Here is a 14,268-nt window from a genome sequence, read left to right on the forward strand (position 1 = left end):
GTCACATCGTAAATGCTCAGTAAATTTTAGCTATTATCATAATGATAATGGTTCATCTTCAGCAGAAGAAAAAAGAACCCAAAGGTACTTTCTTGGCATAGTTACTTATGGAAGAAGTGCCTTTTTTCTTTCTTTTTAATTTTTAGCCTTTTGTGAAGTTTAACTGGGAAGAATGTACTTCTGATGTACCAGTTAGATGGGCAAGAAGCAAGATTGAATACACACACACACCATATGCCCAGCCCTTTGGATATGATGACAAAGGAAATATACTAGCTGAGATAAAAACTAATATAAACATAATATCCAGGATTATTGAGCACTTTGGCAGATACCACTGGGTTGTTTGTTTGTTTTTTTAACCCAATAGCCAATCTCCCATTCACAGGAGAATTCTGCTCTATGAGTAAGTGGAAATGTGCTCAGCTAAAAAAAAAATTTTATTTCCCAAGTTCCTTTGCAGCCAGAGGTGGCAAATATGACCAGTAACAAAAGTCTGCTAGATGTGACTTCTAGGAAACTACTGAATTTTGATAAAAGAGACACCGCTGACATGTGCGTTATAACCTTCACTCTCCATTTTCCTGCCTGGAACTCAGAAACAATACTAGTACTTGCAACAGCCGCCTTGCAACCTAGGGGCAGAAAGACACACACTGAAGATGGCAGAACAGTCAGATTGAAGGAGCCTTGTTCTGTATGCAGCTTTTATTCTCTTATCATAAGTGAGGAAACCCAAGGCTCAGTGGTGTTAAGCAAAGTATCCATGGTCAGTTAGCTCTTAAGCACTGCAGCTTGTACTCAAATCTATGTCTACGTGACTCCAAAGTTGTCTGTTTTCTACTACAATACAAGCTTCCTGGACTACCCTGGTGGTTCAGATGGTAAAGAATCTGCGTGCAATTCAGGAGATGTTTGTTCAATCCCTGAGTCAGGAAGATCCCATGGAGAAGGGAATGGCTACACACTCCAGTATTCTTGCCTGGAGAATTTCATGGACAGAGGAGGCTGATGGACTACAGTCCATGGAGTCTTAAAGAGTCGGACTCTACTGAGTGACTAACACTTTCACTTTTTCACAAGCTTCCTGAAAGGATGAACATACTTAGAACCCTTTCTCCCCACGTTTACATATTATGATGAAGAAAGCAAAGTGCGATGGCAAAACAAAGTGTCCAGTGGCTGACAGCAGAGCCACAAATATTACTTACTCTTTCTCTTTGTTGATGACCAGCAACCCCAATCCAATAAGCAAACATGATCAGCAGTTCTCTGGCACTTCATCTCCTACTCATGCCAATAAATAAGGCTTCAAACCAGGATAAGAAACTTGTAATCAGTGTCACCAACAAGTAGTTGCCACCTAGAGAGCACATCCAGAACATCATGGCCTAAGTCAGAGGTCACAAAGAAATGGTAGATGTGTCTTGATTGCCTGATTTGGGTGCTTAGTTAATTGCTTGAGCTAAGAAATATCCCATAATAACTGAGATTCTTGCTGCTCTTAACAAAACCGAGGCCTGAATTCCTGGTTGGCAACATTTGACTGGAGTGGCCCCCACTTCCAGTCCATCATCCCATTCCATACTGCTTCTCTGATGCTAAGCCAGAGTATTTATTTCCAATTATCATCAGGTTTGTTTACTTCCTAGTGTCGACTGACAAAAATGCACAAAGTGGAGAGTTGTGGAGTTAAGTTTTTGGGGGGGTAAATTGAAGACTGTAACATGGGAGACAGTCTCTCAGGTAGCTCTAAGGAACTGCTCTGAAGAGGTAAAGGGGGAGGTCTGTATATATGTGATTTGGGAGGTGGGGGTGATATATGCAACCAGCACACATTTTGGCAGAAGGTTACTGCTGGTCACAATAAGGTTGGTGCTCATCAAGAGGAGCAGATGTCTCCATTAATTATTTTAGTACTTTTCTAGATATGAACAGATGCAAGAAATTGGGCTCATAAAATCTTCTGAAAATATCTTAACTATCTGAAGGCCTATTCTGCAAGTTTTTCCCCAGAGCACAGAGTGCCTCATTCCTGATTTCCTCTCTGAACTCTTTTCAGGGGGTGTAGGTCAGCAACCGTGGTGGCTAGTGACCTAATCTTTGCAGAGGCAGATGGAAGGAGACAAATTTCAGTTGGCAGTGTAAGAAAAAATGTTTTCTCTTTATTAAATATTTGATCTCTATCTGAAACAAAAGCTATTTCTTATACCTGGCCCACTTAAGGCATTTCAGTTACTTACCAGGAGGCAGAGAGTTGAAAGAAGTCTCAGACATGTGCTTTCTAAATCTGTTTTCAGATTAACACCCCTTCTGGCTCATTCACAGTCCCCCCATGTATATTACTTTCACGAGCCTTCTCAACAACTGTTAAAGCTGGTATTGCATTATCTTTCTCACTGGGATAGGATAGGTGAGATGAGTGTTTGGAAATCTTGTGTAATCACTGTGTTGGTTAGCATTTTGACTGCCATTTTGTTGATTTGCAAAGTTGTTTTCTCTGATTATTCTTTTTAGAAATCAGGAATGGAAGAGACTTTGCTGGTAGTCCAGTGGAGAAGACTTCTCACTCCCAATGCAGGAGGGCCAGGTTCGATCCCTGGTCAGGGAGTTGAATCCCACATGCTGCAACTAAGAGACTTGGCACAGCCAAATAAATAAATAGTAAATTTTAAAAAAAGAAAAAGGAATCTGTAGAGAAGGTAGACCCACAGACCTTTGTCTCACCTAAATTGGTGACCTCACATCTTTGCATCTTCACTACCCTCTTCCTTAGCATTATAAGTTCTATGCCAGTCATGGTGCCAAGGGCTTTACATGCATTAATTAATTTATTCATCATAATAACACTCTGAAATCTGTTGAAGGATAAATTTTAAGTTGAGTCATGACTCACAAATATAAATGTGTTTCTGGTTTTATTAATTTAATTAATGATATAATAACTAAGATGTTGCAGCCAGTCCAAATGAGAATCCAAAGAGCAAATACATTAAGCCATCAGGAATGCTTAAATGCACTTACTTTATTGGTGTAAAACTGATCTTTATCCATGGGACAGTAATGAGTGGCATTCCCCTGGACACAATTTGCATTTCTATGTATAAGAACATTTGCATTACTCTGTTTTCTACAAATTGTAGAGTTGTAAAATAACTCAAAGCCAGTGAAATGCAGAGTAAACTTTTAATAGGTTAACAGATAGGACACCCACTAATTTTTTCTGATTTCAAAGTATTTCACAATTTTCCCCCCTGCCCCAAGAAGTACTTCTGTTGTTATTCCTTTCTTCCGATTAAGGAAATTGTAGTCAAAAGAGGTTAAGTAAATTTTCCAAGGTCTCATAACCAGTAAATAGTGGAATCGTGTTTAGCTTCAGTCGTACTGAATCTGGCAAAAGTAATGCAGTTAATTAAATCATTTCCCCTCTTGGATTTATCATGCTTGGAAAGTTCAGTTTAAAGCAAGCAAGAATCACAAAATAGGAGCCCACTGTTTCTTGCTTTCCCTATAGATGTTATAAATTGGTAACCTGAATTCAGTAGAAGAAATTTTTTAATATACAGTGTTTAAATTTTTAAAAAATTTTAAAAAATGGGGCTTCCCTGGTAGCTCAGTGGTAAAGAATCCACCTGCCATGCAGGAGACATGGGTTCCATTCCTGATCCAGGAAGATCCCACGTGCTGGGAGCAACTAAGCCCATGCGCCACAATTAGTAAATCTGTGCTCTAGAGCCCAGGAGCCACACAAGGAAGCCACCACACCACAACTAGAGAAAAGTCCATGTAGCAACAAAGACCCAGCACAGCCAAATAAATAAAAGTATTAAAAAATGTAAAATATGACTTATGACCATTATTAGTTATCCGTTGCTGAGCAGCAAAATGCCAAAAAATTAGTGGCTTAAAACAACAATGAGGAAAACAGAAATAAGAATCTGTTAACTTAGAGTCTTTGCTGGGTGGTTCTAGCTCACAGTCTCCCATGAGGTTGCAGATGTAATATTGGCTGCAGCTATATGATCTGAAGCCTCGATTGGAGACAGATGGTTGATCAAGGTGGCACACTCACATGGTGGGCAAGATGGCACGACTCTTAATGGGAGATATCAGTAAACCCATGTAGGCTTCTTCACAGACTGCCTGAGTGTCCTCATTCCACAGTGGCTGACCTCCCCCAAGGTGTGTAATTCCAGAGAAAGCAAGATAATCTTTCATATGCCTTATGACCTTGTCTTGGAAGTAGGTCACATATCATCAATCCCTTCATATTTTATTGGGTCACTCAGACCAGCTGTGACACAATGATATACTTGGTGTAAGTGACTAAACGGGGACATAAGTATTATGGTCAGAAGATCATTGGAAACCATCTCAGGGAATGTCTACCACATGAACATTTAAACATCACAGTTCAGTTCAGTTGCTCAGTCGTGTCTGACTCTTTGCGACCACATGGACTGCAGCATGCCAGGCCTCCCTGTCCATCACCAACTCCCGGAGTTTACTCAAACTGATGTCCATTGAGTCGGTGATGCCATCCAACCATCTCATCCTCTGTCGTCCCCTTCTCCTCCCTCCTTCAATCTTTCACAGCATCAGGGTCTTTTCAAATGAGTCAGTTCTTCACATCAGGTGGCCAAAGTATTGGAGTTTCAGCTTCAACATCAGTCCTTCCAATGAATATTCAGGACTGATTTCCTTTAGGGTGGATTGGGTGGATCTCCTTGCAGTCCAAGTGACTCTCAAGAGTCTTCTCCAATACCACAGTTCAAAAGCATCAATTCTTTGGCGCTCAGCCTTCTTTATAGTCCAAATCTCACATCCATACATGACTACAGGAAAAACCGTAGCCTTGACTATGTACTTTGTTGGCAAAGTAATGTCTCTGCTTTTTAATATGCTCTTTAGGTTGGTCATAGCTTTTCTTCCAAGGAGTAAGTGTCTTTTAATTTCATGGCTGCAGTCACCATCTGCAGTGATTTTGGAGTCCAAAAAAATATAGTCTGTCACTGTTTTCACTGTTTTCACTGTTTCCCCATCTATTTGCCATGAAGTGATGGGACCGGATGCCATGATCTTAGTTTTCTGAATGTCGAACTTTAAGCCAACTTTTTCACTCTCCTCTTTCACTTTCAACAAGAGGCTCTTTAGTTCTTCGCTTTCAGCCATAAGGGTGGTGTCATCTGCATATCTGAGGTTATTGGTATTTCTCCCGGCAATCCTGATTCCAGCTTGTGCTTCATCCAGCCCAGAGTTTCTCATGATGTACTCTGCATATAAGTTAAATAAGCAGGGTGACAATATATAGCCTTGACGTACTCCTTTCCCTATTTGGAAACAGTCTGTTGTTCCATGTCCAAATCTAACTGCTCCTTCCTGACCTGCATACAGGTTTCTCAAGTGGCAGGTCTTGAGAAAGACCTGCCTTTTGTGGTGATCCACACAGTCAAAGGCTTTGGCATAGTCAATAAAGCGGAAATAGATGTTTTTCTGGAACTCTCTTTCTTTTTTCGTAATCCAGCAGATGTTGGCAATCTGATCTTTGGTTCCTCTGCCTTTTCTAAATCCAGCTTGAACATCTGGAAGTTCACAGTTCACGTACTATTGGAGCCTGGCTTGGAGAATTTTGAGCATTACTTTACTAGCGTGTGAGATGAGTGCAATTGTGCAGTAGTTTGAGCATTCTGTAGCATTGCCTTTCTTTGGGATTGGAATGAAAACTGACCTTTTTCAGTCCTGTGGCCACTGCTGAGTTTTCCAAATTTGCTGGCATATCGAGTGCAGCACTTTCACAGCATCATCTTTAGGATTTGAAATAGCTCAACTGGAGTTCCATCACCTCCACTAGCTTTGTTCGTAGTGATGCTTCCTAAGGCCCACTTGACTTCGCGTTCCAGGATGTCTGGCTCTAGGTGAGTGATCATACCATCGTGATTATCTGGGTCATGAAGATCTTTTTTGTATAGTTCTTCTATGTATTCTTGCCACCTCTTCTTAATATCTTCTGCTTCTGTTAGGTCCATACTATTTCTGTCCTTTATTGAGCCCATCTTTGCATGAAATATTCCCTTGGTATCTCTAATTTTCTTGAGATCTCTAGTCTTTCCCATTCTATTGTTTTCCTCTATTTCTTTGCACTGATTGCTTAGGAAGGCTTTCTTATCTCTCCTTGCTATTCTTTGGAACTCTGCATTCAAATGGGCATATCTTTCCTTTTCTCCTTTGCTTTTTGCTTCTCTTCTTTTCACAGCTATTTGTAAGGCCTCCTCAGACAGCCATTTTGCTTTTCTGCATTTCTTTCTCATGGGGGTGGTCTTGATCCCTGTCTCCTGTACAATGTCACGAACCTCCGTCCATAGTTCATCAGGCACTCTGTCTATCAGATCTAGTCCCTTAAATCTATTTCCCACTTCCACTATACAATTGTAAGGATTTGATTTAGGTCATACCTGAATGGTCTAGTGGTTTTCCCTACTTTCTTCAATTTAAGTCTGAATTTGGCAATAAGGAATTCATGATCTGAGCCACGGTCAGCTCCCGGTCTTGATTTTGCTGACTGTATAGAGCTTCTCCATCTTTGGCTGGAAAGAATATAATCAATCTGATTTTGGTATTGACCATCTGGTGATGTCCATGTGTAGATTCTTCTCTTGTGTTGTTGGAAGACAACATCACAAGACTTCACATAAAAATCTGGATTTCTGGCTACTTTAGAAAAATCATATCTGGCAACCCTGCATTCCCACATGACAATAATCAGTTGGAGTTGAGTGGCTGCTGTTCACTTTAGAAAGGATATGCACTTCCTGAACTCATCCTGGTTCCTATTCAACTCACTTATATAACCTACTGAGTTTTTGTGCCATATTGGTGATTTCTGACAAATGAAATGTATGCAGAGTGAGACACCACCACTCACAGAACCAACTCCTAAAACATCCCATGTGATCATCTGTGCTCTCTGTCCTCTCCCAGCTGCTGGCTGGATACCTAAGCTTAGAGCACCCTTGGGAGTCATGCATTGAAGATGGTAGAGCCCCTGTGAGCCTCCTCTCTGACTGCACAGTTCAGAGTTCCCTCTCCACACTCACCCTCACCCCTACATTGGACTGTGGAGTGAAACTTGAATTTGACTGTGTTTGTTGTCTTTAAGGTACTGCGACTTGGAGGTTCTTTCTATGCAACTAGCATTAATACTATAACAAAAACCACAAATGGGACATTGATGTGGGGGTTGCTGTTGTTTAGTCACTAAGTTGTGACCGATTCTGTGACCCAATGGACTGCAGCACCCCAGGCTTCCCTGTCCTTCACTATCTCTCAAAGTTTGCTCAGACTCATGTCCACTGAGTCTGTGATGCTGTCTAACCATCTGATCTTCTGCCACCCTCTACTCCTTTTGCCTTCAATCTTTCCTAGCATCAGGATCTTTTCCAATGAATCAGCTCTTTACATCAGGTAAGGGTCTTTTCTGATGAATCAGCTCTTTCCATCAGGTCGCCAGAGTATTGAAGCTTCAGCATCAGACCTTCCAATGAATATTCAGGGTTAATTTTCTTCAAGATTGACTGGTTTGATCTCCTTGCAGTCCCAGGGGCTCTCAAGAGTCTTCTCCAGTATCACAATTCAAAGGTGGGAACTCATAAAATAAAAAATCCAGTAAACCTAAAATAAGGGGCACTGGCTTAGCATGCCAGTTGTGGGAAGAAAGAAAACTGATCCCGGAGGCAGAAAAGGTGGCAATCCATGCTGTGCATGGCAAAAACTTGGCAAGAATTCTCAGTTGAGAGGCCAGCCATATGCTTCCTAACTGTCAGCTCCAAAAGAAGCAGTTGGAAGGAATCAAACTGTTAGTGCGTTTTGGCCACAAGTGGCTGGCACATTTGGGCAGTTTGCAGGAAGAAGTGAAAGAAAATAGAAAACTACATAAATTGGAAGTCTTGAAGTAGACTACATCTAGACCTCAAATGGTAGGAAATAGGAGTGAGAAAATTGTGAGCAGCAAAGAACTGCTAGGTCACCACCACCTCTTGGCACAGATCACCTCCCAGGTGTGGCTTTCCATTTCAATCCTGCCATTAAGATGAGGGAGGCATGAGGATAAGGGGAAAAAGATACAAAGGATGTTGAGAACACTGCCTGGGACAGTGTTTGGTTTGCAGTTTGTGGCATAGGAACTCTGTAGAAGGAAATCAATGGGAAGTCTGTTAGGCTTTTGCAGAAATATTTCCAAAGAAAACAGAAGTCTGGGACAAAGACGAGTCAAGGCACAAAACAGGACTTCCCTGGTGGGACAGGGAATAAGAATCCACCACCAATGCAGGGGACATGGGTTCCATCCCTGGTCCGGGAAGATTCCACATGCTGCAGGGCAAGTAAGCCTGTGAACCACAACTACTGAGCCCTCGCTCTAGAAATCCTGCTCTGTAACAAGAGAAGCCGCCGCACTTCGATGAAGAGTAGCCTCTGCTTGCTGCAACTAGAGAAAGCCTGTGAGTAGCAATGAAGACCCAAAGCAACCAAAAAATAAATAAATTTTAGAAAAAGGTACAAAAACAACAACCAGCCTTGGACTTGGACTTACAGGTTTCCATGAGAAGGAGGCAGACTACAAAATCTGCATAGTGTCAGAGATAATTTCCTCCCCATCACCCATTTCAGATATTGCCACAGAGGATAATGAACAATGAAGAGAATTCCGGGAGAGTGGAACCAGGGGTCACAGAGAAATATGGACAAGATAATGCCTCTCATAGAGGAGAAAAAGGGTCCAATCAAAAGACATTTTCCAGTGCTTTCTAGTCAGGGAAATGTCGCAATGCCTGACCAACCACTTTGGACCACTGTCGGCTTTCTTTCATTTCTTCCTTTTCCAGATGGGACCCTGAAGTTCTTTGTCTCTGCTCGCCAGTGTATATTTGGGGACGAGAAAGGAGCAGGGGGCAGATGACTCCTCTTTTTAGTTTGTAAAGTACTCAACCAAAAAGAACAACATGTAAACCAACTAGAGCTGGCTGAGCATCACTCAGGTCTAGAGCTTTGGCTAATGTTCTAGGAAGTGAGTGGGGAGGAGTTTATTCTACAAATGGGAGGAAGAATGAAATGTAGTTATTGACCATGTATTTTTCCATGGTCATTTCTTTTTCTTCCTAGGCATTCAGTTAAACTGCACTTCTCAGGCTCTCCTGCAGCTGGGGTGGGTGTGCAGAGGGAACACGTGACTGAGTTCTGCCCAATGAGATGTGGCCAAAGTTGATGTATGCTGTTTCCAGTTTTGGTCCCTAAAACACCACCACCATCCTTTCTACTTTCTTTGTCACTCATCTGCTAGCTGATGTCAACATCTAGGGCAACACTAGTTTCCAAATGAACTACACAGACCAGGCACCCCCGAGCTGACAACATTGAACTCTTTGAGAACAGCAAATATACTTTTATTGCATTAAGTCACTGAGTTTTGGATTTATATATTTACACAGAAACTAGTATAAAGTATGCTAATAAAATTTCCAGTATACTAATTTAACATGCTACATGTTATATGACCAGTGGACTATTTAATGTTTATTCAGAGATTCCAGACCTTTTAAATACATTATTTCAGCTGTTAAATGATTGCAGCCCAGCTGATTTGGTAAATAAATTTTAATTTTCTGAAGGTTGCATTGCTGACACAAATATACCCACCCATAATGGAATAATGAATATCATACCTCAATGGGCCTGAGGGGTGGGCCAAAAAGGGATACCATGGGAAGTAGTTAAAACCTTAAAACTGTTTTCGGGTATGGTCCTAGGTCCAATCCTGAGTCAACATCATAGATGGTCTGTCATCTAACATCCAAGCAGGGTGTTCAGAAGAGAGTGAAGAAGAAGCAGAGAAGCTAATCAGAGGACAGTGAGGCAACACAGACATTAGCAATGGCATGAAGCCATCACCACCTTAGGCTGGCAAGAAGCAGGGAGAAAGTGATAGAATTGGATCCCAGGAGTTATGGTCACCAAGCAGAAGACAGAGTTAAGGCAGGCATGTCCGTAGGTGATGGAGACCCCAAAAGAGGGTCAGCAACTTTGGGGAGATGCCTCCCTAGACAGCGAGGGAAGGAAGAGAAGACTCTGCCATTCTCACCAGCATCTCCCACTGACTAAGCTTGCTGGAAGGCAACTGACCCTGGACCCTAAGAGAGTTGGCTTTCCAGAGCCAGCCCCCTGCCTCACCAGGCAGGGCAGGGGCATGGCAGGCAGCAGATCGGAGCACATAAGCATAAGGCTCACAGAAACTGGTTAAAGTCTACGGCCATACCACCCTGAACGCGCCCGATCTCGTCTGATCTCGGAAGCTAAGCAGGGTCGGGCCTGGTTAGTACTTGGATGGGAGAAACTGGTTAAAAAAAAAACAAACATAGAGATATAGAACATTCTATTCTCAATAAAAATAAAAGCTCAAGTGTCAGAGCAACTTAAAAGAGTGTTGCAATCAAAGGTGGGATATTTTTAAATTTCTTGCTTTTGAGAGGTCCTGTTCCAGTTATTGTGATTTAAGTCATCACTTTGTTCATATTATATGTTAGGTCATGGAGAAGCCAGCATGTGGATGAACTTCTTTATCCTGTGTCCTCTTACCCCCTGTTATTCTGCAAAGCTCTACCCTGTTACTTCCTTTATACCGCTGACTATAAACTAGCTATTTTATTTGTTCACTTGTTAACAAGTGATTGCCTTACTGGTTGTAGGCTTCAGGATGTTTTCCCTAGCACAATACCTGTAGATGCTCATAGAAGATATTGTGTAAGTATTCATTGAATAAATGAATGAGGTAGATACCACTATTATCCCCATTGTATACAGTGCTATCTAATACAGTAGCTACTGGTCACATATTACTATTTGAGTTTAAATGGTACAGCTACTATGGGAAACAATATGGCTATACTTTAGTGTATACTTACAATTTGCTAAGAAGGTAGATGTTATATTAAGTGTTTTTATCATCATCATCATGTAATAAGAGGGAAAGGGCAGAAGGAGACTTTTGGAGGTGATGGATAAATTTATGCTAAATTGTGATAGGTTGACAGGTATACACTACTTATCTCTAAACTCATCAAGTGGTATACATTAAATATATGCAGTTTTTATATGTCAACCATGCTCGATAAAGTAGTTTTTAAAATAAGCTAACTTTTAAAATGTCAATTAATTAAAACATAAATGCAATTTAAAATCCAGTTCTTTTGTCACATTAGCCACATATCAAGTACTCAGAAATGATGCATGACCAACGACCACCACCAAAGAGTAGACATAGTGCATTTACCTCATCAAAGAATTCTTGGAAAGTGCTGGATAATAGAGGAAGCTGGCTAAGAGGAGGAGCTGGGATTCAAGCCTATGTCTGAGTGACTTCAGAGATGGAACTCTTAACCATGTAAGGTAGTATCATTATTATTATTAGTTGCTTAGTCCTGTTTTCAATTTTAGCCCCTTTGAAGGATTTATAGGGAGCTTCAAGCCTGGCAACCTCCTAGGGTAAACAGTTGTCCCATGGGGTTTGCAGGAAACAGAAAAGTCTGAGGCAAACAGTGGTACTTCATTATCAAGATTCTCAATTGAGGTTATTGCAGGTAAATAGGTGGGCTCACTCGGCTCCATTTCAGCTCCCTGTAACATGCCATATACAATACAAGAAAGATCTTAATGACCCAGATAACCACAATGGTGTGATCACTCCCCTAGAGCCAGACATCCTGGAACATGAAGTCCAAGTGGGCCTTAGGAAGCATCAATCTACCAACAAAGCTACTGGAGGTGATGAAATTCCAACTGAGCTATTTCAAATCCTAAAAGATGATGCTGTGAAAGTGCTACACTCAATATGCCAGCAAATTTGGAAAACTCAGCAGTAGCCACAGGACTGGAAAAGGTCAATTTTCGTTCTAATCCCAAAGAAAGGCAATGCCAAAGAATGTTCAAACTACCACAGAATCTCACTCATCTCACATGCTAGCAAAGTAATGCTCAAAATTCTCCAAGCTAGGCTTCAACAGTACATGAATTGAGAACTTCCAGATGTTCAAGCTGGATTTAGAAAAGGCAAAGGAACCAGATATCAATTTCCAGTATCCGTTGGATCCTAGAAAAAACAAGAGAATTGCAGAAAAATGTCTACTCCTGCTTCACTGACTACGCCAAAGCCTTTGACTGTGTGGATCACAACAAACTGCAGAAAATTTTTAAAGAGATGGGAATACTAGACCACCTTACCTGTCTCCTGAGAAATCTGCATGCAGGTCAAGAAGCAACAGAACCAGACATAGAACAGATTGGTTCCAAATTGAGAAAAGAGTATATCAAGGCTGTATATTGTCAGCCTTGACATCAAATATAAGTTATATATAACTTATATGCAGAGTACATCATGGGAAATGCCAGGTTGGGTGAAGCACAAACTGGAATCAAGATTGCCGGAGAAATATCAATAACCTCAGATATGCAGATGACACCACCCTTATGGCAGAAAGCGAAGAGGAAGTAAAGAGCCTCTTGATGAAAGGGAAAGAGGAAAGTGAAAAAGGGAAAGAGGAAAGTTAAAACTCAGCATTCAAAAACTAAGATCATGGCATCTGATCCCATCACTTCATGGCAAGTAGATGGGGAAACAATGGAAACAGTGACAGATTTTATTTTCTTGGGCTCCAAAATCACTGTGAACAGTGACTGCAGCCATGAAATAGACACTTGCTCCTTGGAAGAAAAGCTATGACCAACCTAGACAGCATATTAAAAAGCAGAGACATTACTTTGCCAACAAAGGTCCATCTAGTCAAAGCTATGGTTTTTCCAGTAGTCATGTATGGATGTTAGAGTTGGACCATAAAGAAAACTGAGGGCCAAAGAATTGATGCTTTTGAACTGTGGTATTGGAGAAGACTCTTGAGAGTCCCTTGAACTGCAAGGAAATCAAACCAGTCAATCCCAAAGGAGATCAGTCCTGAATACTCACTGGAAGGACAGATGCTGAGGCTGAAACTCCAATACTTTGGCCACCTGATGAGAGGAGCTGACTCATTGGGAAGCCCCTGATGCTGGGATATCAATAACCTCAGATATGCGGATGACACCACCCTTATGGCAGAAAGTGAAGAAGAACTAAAGAGCCTCTTGATGAAGGTGAAGGAGGAGAGTGAAAAAGTTGGCTTAAAGCTCAACGTTCAGAAAACTAAGATCATGGCATCTGGTCCCATCACTCCATGGGAAATAGATGGGGAAACAGTGGAAACAGTGTCAGACTTTACTTTTTTGGGCTCCAGAATCACTGCTGATGGTGACTGCAGCCATGAAATTAAAAGACGCTTACTACTTGGAAGGAAGGTTATGGCCAACCTAGATAGCATGTTTAAAAGCAGAGACATTACTTTGCCAACAAAAGTCCGTCTAGTCAAGGCTATGGTTTTTCCAGTGGTCACGTATGGATGTGAGAGTTGGACGGTGAAGAAAGCTGAGCGCCGCAGAATTGATGCTTTTGAACTGTGGTGTTGGAGAAGATTCTTGAGAGTTTCTTGGACTGCAAGGAGATCCAATCAATCCATCCTAAAAGAGATCAATCCTGGGTGTTCATTGGAAGGTCTGATGTTGAAGCTGAAACTCCAATACTTTGGCCACCTCATGCGAAGGGTTGACTCATTGGAAAAGACCCTAATGCTGGGTAGGATTGGGGGCGGGAGGAGAAGGGGACGACAGAGGATGAGATGGTTGGATGGCATCACCGACTCGATGAACATGGGTTTGGGTAGACTCCAGGAGTTGGTGATGGACAGAGAGGCCTGGCGTGCTGCAATTCATGGGGTCGCAGAGAGTCGGACACGACTGAGCGACTGAACTAACTGACTGAACTGATGCTGGGAAAGATAGTAGGCAGGAGGAAAAGGGAACAACAGAGGATGAGATGGTTGGATGGCATCACTGACTCAATGGACATGAGTTTGAGTAAGCTCCAGGAGTTGGTGATGGACAGGGAAGCCTGGTGTGCTGCAGTTTATGGGGTTGCAAAAAGTCAGCCATGACTGAGCGACTCAACTGAACTAAACATGCCGTATCACTTGCTACACATGAGGAAATTGAAGATGTCGGTTTCCCAGGCCCTGTTAGAGCCCGGGTCCTGAACACTGCTTAGCTCTGCCAAGCAGATGCAGCTGGACAGCATGTGGAAGTCCAGACAGAGGAGGAGGCCCAATTTCTGCCGTTTTGTCTCGTGGGCAGTGCCAT

At 41.9% G+C, this 14,268-nt stretch overlaps 1 protein-coding gene across 5 annotated transcripts in view; it reads left to right on the forward strand.

Annotated features, from left to right (window-relative positions):
• PANK1 (pantothenate kinase 1) overlaps positions 1–14,268 on the forward strand; it is a 110,443-nt gene that overhangs the window by 30,134 nt on the left and 66,041 nt on the right. For 2 of the 5 annotated variants that reach the window (XM_081555759.1, XM_081555732.1), the window contains exon 4: positions 11,250–11,436. The exons of the other annotated variants lie outside the window; for them this stretch is intronic. The gene's annotated coding sequence lies outside the window, so the exon portion shown is untranslated. The remainder of the gene's footprint in view (positions 1–11,249; positions 11,437–14,268) is intronic. 5 annotated transcript variants of the gene reach the window in all.

The sequence above is a fragment of the Giraffa tippelskirchi genome, chromosome 2, assembly GCF_054371585.1.
Source record: "Giraffa tippelskirchi isolate mGirTip1 chromosome 2, T2T-mGirTip1v1.2.pri, whole genome shotgun sequence".
NCBI lineage: Eukaryota > Metazoa > Chordata > Mammalia > Artiodactyla > Giraffidae > Giraffa > Giraffa tippelskirchi.